General features: G+C 41.4%; 1 protein-coding gene across 11 annotated transcripts in view; it reads left to right on the top strand.

The window, feature by feature from the left end:
• The first annotated feature begins 1,334 nt into the window (after positions 1-1,334).
• Positions 1,335-6,662, top strand: part of ptprda (protein tyrosine phosphatase receptor type Da) — a 354,362-nt gene continuing 349,034 nt past the window's right edge. For 7 of the 11 annotated variants that reach the window (XM_087177922.1, XM_087177921.1, XM_087177923.1 and 4 more), the window contains exons 1-3: positions 1,335-1,434; positions 1,609-1,721; positions 1,854-1,889. The gene's annotated coding sequence lies outside the window, so the exon portion shown is untranslated. The remainder of the gene's footprint in view (positions 1,435-1,608; positions 1,722-1,853; positions 1,890-6,662) is intronic. The other 4 variants (XM_023421095.2, XM_023421099.2, XM_087177925.1 and 1 more) reach the window with 2 other exon arrangements.

The raw sequence follows: 6,662 nt of genomic DNA, 5'->3' as shown, positions 1-6,662 counted from the left end.
TCGAAATATAACAATATTTATATTATATATATATATATATATATATACATACCTGTTTTGTTCCTTTGAAGTAGACTGGAGATCCATCGAGTCACTGCTTTGATAATAGAATGATCATATTAATCAATAAATTAACTTATCAAAGTTCTTCTCAAAAATGAGAAGTGGTGTCCCAATTAACAAGGGGTTTAAATATAAATTGTGGACTTGGAATGTTATGTCTATGAAAAAGGCCAAAACCGCATAATATTTTCACACCAATGCATTTGCTTGTACTTCAATTGTGTTTTTTACTTCAGTAATTCAGTTTCACGAGGTGACCTGTATAAAGTGCAATAGATCATTTCTCACCACAGGCATTTTGACTTGTCACACACAGGTGTTATTAATAACATCAATGAAGGCAGCATTCCAGTTAGGTGCCATAGCTAATATTATTAGCTATACGTTTGCTTTTCCTGCTAAAGTAAAATCACCAAGGAGCATCAACGCCTCTCCAGGTTTTATAGTGAAGAAAACATTCCATTAATGTGAATGTAGGACAGTTGTGATGATTTATTTGGTGGAGAAAGCATTCAGAAGCTTTACTTAAATAAAAGCAACAATACTGCAATATAAAAGTGTCATTTATGTGAAAGTACATCTTTTTAGATAAATTAACTCGCAGTATCATTATTAAAGGTACTCATAATTCAGGAACAATGCTCCTGGGAGAATTATGCTTTACATTATTATTACTGATGCATTCATATGTAAGTAGCATTTTCAGGTCAATGTTGAGATAATTTTAAAATGTTATGGTCTGTTGCATAGTTCAGTACAGAGTACAAAAGAGAAGAGTAGTAAAGTAGAAATATAAAGCATCATCAAATAAAAATACTATACTAAAGCAGAAGTAACTCAAATTTGTATCAAAGTACAGCAGTTGAGTAAATGTAGACTATAACTGAGCTGCTATATTGATCTGTCAAGGTGCCATGCTGCCAGATTCAGCAATAGGAGCAATAATAAATAATGAACTGTAGGCCTACTGTTAGATTAGATTACATTAATATTAAGATTTTTATGAGGTGGCCTATCATGATGAGGATATAGGTCTTCGGCATCTCATTGCGGGACATTTGGCTGTTAAATTTGGCACGGTGGGAAATATCCCGTTGTCAGCCGCTCCTCTTGCTGGCCATCAAGCGGCTGGACTGTGAAGTGCAGCTTTGAGCGCAGCATCCCAATGTCTCCGGTCTCTTCCTTTTCCTCCCTCTCTCTCCATCCGTCCCCGGGAGCAGTGTGTGTATGTTCCGCGCGCGCGTGTGTGTGCTGCTATAATCTGACAGCACGCTGGGGCTGCGTTTCCTAAGAAAAAGCTCAGCTCTCTCAGTTTTCTGCCTGTCTTATTGCCGCTCTCATTGTCTTTGTCGACAGTGATAAAGAGAGCAGGTACCAACTGTCCATTCCGCCAATTTATTACGAGTTGCCTTTTTTTTTTGTTTGCTGCTCTTCACAGATGTTATGTCAACACTTTTTGGGTGGTGGTGGTGGTGGTGGTGGTGGGGGGGACTCCCGGTTCTAATGGAATTTGTTGTGGCTGTTTTGGTCTCTTCTCTCTTTCAGTTCAACCAGGGGCCTGTTTTTGGAATAAGAAAAGCATTGCTGTTTTCTGACTTTGAGAGAAGAAAGAAGGGACTCCTCTGGAATTTCCTAAGGAATTTATTCGGACAGCTCCGGTAAGTGGACATTTTGACATCAAGAGGCTCAATGATTAAGAACGCATGCAGCCATTTATCACACAGTTTATTATTAACGAAACAATTTAAAAGCGTATCCTTCATTTTCCCATTCTTCTATTTTAATTACAGTTACCGGGGCTTTGCATTCTACCGCCTGGGTATATAGTAAGTGTATAGACTTTTTCTGCATCTTCTAATTGTGTGAATTGCAGCTGAAAGCAGCTCGCCTTGTTTTCCATGTGTGGATTTAAGTGTCGCTTTGGTTTCTACTCCCAAGTTCTGTGTCGTGCCCGCGATGTAAGTAGGTGCCCAGGGCGCATATTTTTGCATATCTTGGAGCTGCGTTATGGATAATGTAGCGTACAACGTGCACCGGTCTGCTGCTCGCCGTTACTCTCCAGATGGTGGCGAGATATTTACAGCATTTTTTTTTTTTCTCGTCATCATTTATATCACAGCCCGGTGCTGAAAAAGCCAGAGCCATCTTTGCCCCAAACGACGATCTGCCCCGCTTCCAAATATACAGAGGATGCTCAGGCACGCGCGAACGATTAGAAAATTGTGGGTTATTGTGTGTGTTAGTTCTGGGACGTGTTGAGAAAGTTTGCTTAAATGTTTGATCCTGGCAGCTGAGGACGTTTGGGGTTGTCTGACTTTGAATCTGTGTGTGAGTGTGCGCGCGCGCGTGTGCGTGCGTGCGTCTCCAAAGGCTCCTGACTCAGGTGATGTAGACGGTGGGTGGGCTGTGACTCACCCAGTTTACCCATTTTGCTGCTGTTATCTGGTGGGCTTTGATGTCAGATTTGACTGGTGATTGACAGTGGATCATGCGCAGTAGTGTGTCAGCACAGGCCCATGTCCCCCTCCCTCTATCACTCCCTGCTATATTTGGAAGTTACCAAATTCCATGATTTATACAACCTTTTCTCTGTGTTAAAGAGTATTTGTCAGACTACTACTGACAAGTGATTCATATATAACCAATTACCCGTGATTTGCAGTCATACTGTGCAGCACGAAAAAAAAAAAAAAAAAAAGCCACTATAAGGCAAGATAATGAAGTGAAAAGTTTGTGTTCCTCAGTCTTTTGTAGCAAGCCAAGCCAAGGAGAAGCAGTCGCAAATGAGGGCAAGGACAGCTCACACTGCCACAGAGATGCGTCGTCCCTGGCTAGTGTGGAGTGACAGAGGGCTAAGTGAGCATGACCATCGAGGAGAGGAAATAGCATTACGGTCTGCCAGTCATGAAGCAGAGCGAGAGATAGGCTACTGTTGCATTTCAACAGGGCACACACAGGACAGGAAACTGTGACATGTGGCAGCTTAGAACTTTACACATTTGAACACCCTTACACGGCTCAATAAAAGGCTACAGCGCAGGTAGTTTTTATTTATGGTAATCATTGTGTTGTAATATGAAGTTGTTGTGCTCTGAGCCGGTGTGTCGGCATCATGTTTCTACTGTGATTAAGTCTGGATTTAGCATCACTTCACTAATGTGGCCCTTGGGCTAGAGGTTTCATGATGCTGATCTTATTAAGCACAATTTTCTCTATCTATCCATCTATCCATCCATCCATCCATCTATCTATCTATCTATCTATCTATCATTCATCCTTGTGTTTCTTAACGCTTGTTACTGAGAAATATGAGACATTACAAAAATCTGATTGTGTATCTATGATAAACAAAAATATATAAATATAATGCCGCGTGTAGTAATGTGGAAATAAACGAATCCAACACCAACAGACGACAAATACACATCCTCCTCCTTTTTAAAAAACTGCTGCTCGCACAACAAAATGCAACGCGATGAAACGTTGAATTACAGCAGTCCTTTAGGCCAGTTATCCCTGCGTGTAAAAGACAGTTCTGAGCACAAAAGTGGATTTAAATCATTTGCTGTGAGGTAGTGAATTTCTTGCAAAGCTTTCAAGGATTAGTCACAGGTAAGAATGTCCCCCCTGCCATCCTTTACCCAGCTGCACTCCCATTTTATAAACTGGCAACATCTGGAAATTTTCCCCTCGTCCTTCCCCTTTGAGTGATGCTCCCAAAACTACTCGCCGAGCCCACATCAATCACTGTTAGATGGGATTTGAGCAACAGCTAGAAGTAGTGAGCAGGCAAGACAGGTCAGCTCGCTCACAGTTGCACAAGCTCCTCCACAGTGACCCGGAGAGCCACAGCCTGCAGTGCCAGAGAGATAGCTGCATTTCTGAAAATCCTATTCTCTCATTAATTATGCTTTAAGATAGGTTGCACTGGTGCGACCGTGTTGACAACACACCCACTTTTCTTCTGCCTGCTGCATCTCCCTGGAGAGAAACAGGAGTAAGCTGTAATTATGGTTTATAAACTCCATCCAGGTGACATAATCGGGGCATGGCTGAGATGGCAAGGGGCTGTCATAACAGCTGCTTATAAATTTAGATTTTTTTTCTTTTCTTTTTTTTTATTGCATTGCATATTTTTTAGACTGTCTTCCTCTATAGATACATGTTTGTCATATGTCGAACACTGCATGTACTTTGAAACTACAGGCATGATATTTCCAACCGTATAGTGATTTACAAGGAAAAACAGGTGCTTACAGTATTACAAGAAAGCAAATATTACCCAATTCTCAGCAAAAAAAAAAAGAAAAAAAGGGTGAAAGCAGTGCACCTATCAAAAAGCAGCATCTATATTATCCCCGTGTTTTTACTGTGACGGAACACCTTGATTGTGGTCCAAGGCTCGGCAAGCTGAGTAGCCGACTCCCAGGGGCCGTTTCATAATGAGGATGCGCTGTCAGATAATTAGATACACCTGGCGCAGGCGTTTTCAGGAAATTTTGATTCATCCCAAAATAAAATATCTGTGCCTGCCAACATGAAAGCAGAAAAAAAATAAATAAAAAAATATCCCGCTGTCACATTGCCTCTCCTCTCATGGTGGCAATGTTTTATTTATTTATCCACATCTTAATGCTCTTGGATGAGGCGGGCTTCATTTTGTGCTAGCTGATGCATTAGATGCCAAAGTTTCTCATCTCTTGCCGAGTGAGCCGCTCGCTCACGAGGGTGCCAGTGTCCCTCCTCCGTGGACATAGGCTCTCCGAGACTGGATGTTCTGACGCTGCTAAATTTAACTACTCCCTTGGCTGTGCGGCATAAGATCCCATCTCATTCTGAGTCAACGGCATGACAATACAAATCACTCCTCAGAAAGCTGTGTAAACATGTGTGTCACACAGCCTTAGATGTGGCTAGTCACGTGTCTGCATCTAAGGAACAGTACAGGTGTGTACCAGGAGGAAAAATTCATCTTATGACAGTGTGTGTGTGTGTGTGTGTGTGTTTTCCTTTTTGTTCTGTGAGATTCTGAATTTCTATCAAAAATCACGTACACTGCACACAGCAAGGAATGAATGATTAACAGAGTTCACCTTAACACCCACACGTTTGCACACCGACACATTTACACAGGTCACTGCGCGCAAAACGCACTCTTAAACATATTGTCTCTTTCTTAGTGTCGATGAAAAAAACGCTGACTGAGATGATACCCTGGCACCTGTGCTGTTTATTTATCAGGCACATGGCTCCAGTCATAAATCAGACACATATTAAGTTATTAAACAACAACTTTTGCCTTCTGCGGGAGACATCAGTGCTATTAAGCCTGATGTATGTGATACAGTGGGAAGGTGAACCACTGCAGAGTGCTCATGTTATCCAATTAGGAGATTTTTTTCACTCATTTTTCACTTTGGTCTCTTAATTGAAAAAGCCCAACACTGATATTTAAGTTGGCATCAAGAGGCTATAAAGAAAAAACCCCCATTAATTATCAGGAAGCTTACTGCAGAATACACACAAGTGACACAGCTGAAATGTACTTTTTGTGCCACTTGATAGCTGAGTATCAACATGATTAAAAAAAAAAAAATTGAGCTGAGTCAACAGTTAGCCTTGATAAATCTATGCACAAAACAAAAACAAAAATATTTAATTAGCCCGTTGAATTTAGTTTGCAAGAATAAATATTTTCCCCTGGTTCTTCCAGAATGACAAGCATTTGCTTTCATCACAGTGCATGTCTGAAAAGGCTTTGCCTGTAATGTGACTTTTTTTATTTTTCTGTAGCAATTTGAAGTGAGTCTATGTACACTACTGTTTGCTGCAGTGTTGCCATAACTGACAGTAACAGGATAATAGTGAATGCTAAAACACAGCCTGACGTAACAAGCTCAGTCACTCAGTATTGTCAGTTCCGCCACAATATCTAGCTAAAGTTAGCTAACACCAGTTTTACCACAAATCCATTTTCTTTCTCTATTAAAAAAAAACAAAAAAAACATTTGAAACATCAGGATGAGAATAAACACAGCGAGAACAACAACGACCACGATTCTCTCCATTAAACCACCACTACACATCTAAGGTTCGGCTGGACCTGAGTGGCGGTGTTACTCAACAGTAGCTAAGTGTCTGACAGCAGATATGATGTCAGTTTGATCATATCATTTCATCTGGAGCATGTCGTCTCCTTGTGAACTTGACAGTCAGCTAGGTTTCCCCTGTCCTGCCCTGCTTCACTGGTGACACTCTAAAAGAAACTCAGCCGTGAACAGTGTCATAAGTGTCACGGTATTCCATGCTAGGCGACTGTGTGGCTTAAACTGGCATCAGTTCGGGTTCTCACTCTGGGCTTTGCCTACTCTCAAGATACGAGCGATACAGCCATGGCGTCTTCAAGCGCAAGAAAACCGTGTTGTCTTTCACCACTGGTTCTCATGAGTCCATGTTCAGAGCAACTGGCGATACATGATTTGAAATTCGCCTCAGCATTGAAGGCTGTGGTAGATGTTTTTCTCTTCTCTGCTCAACTTGCTGTATTGTTACTGCTTAAAGAAAACCTGCATCCATATGGCGCAAGTGAAGCTGAGGGG

The sequence above is a fragment of the Seriola lalandi genome, unplaced genomic scaffold (assembly GCF_002814215.2).
Source record: "Seriola lalandi dorsalis isolate HSWRI2012SDOR001 ecotype SW California unplaced genomic scaffold, Sedor1 jcf7180002054663, whole genome shotgun sequence".
Taxonomy (NCBI): Eukaryota; Metazoa; Chordata; class Actinopteri; order Carangiformes; family Carangidae; genus Seriola; species Seriola lalandi.
Note: the sequence above shows the minus strand (reverse complement) of the source record. Positions and strands in the feature narration are given on the sequence as shown.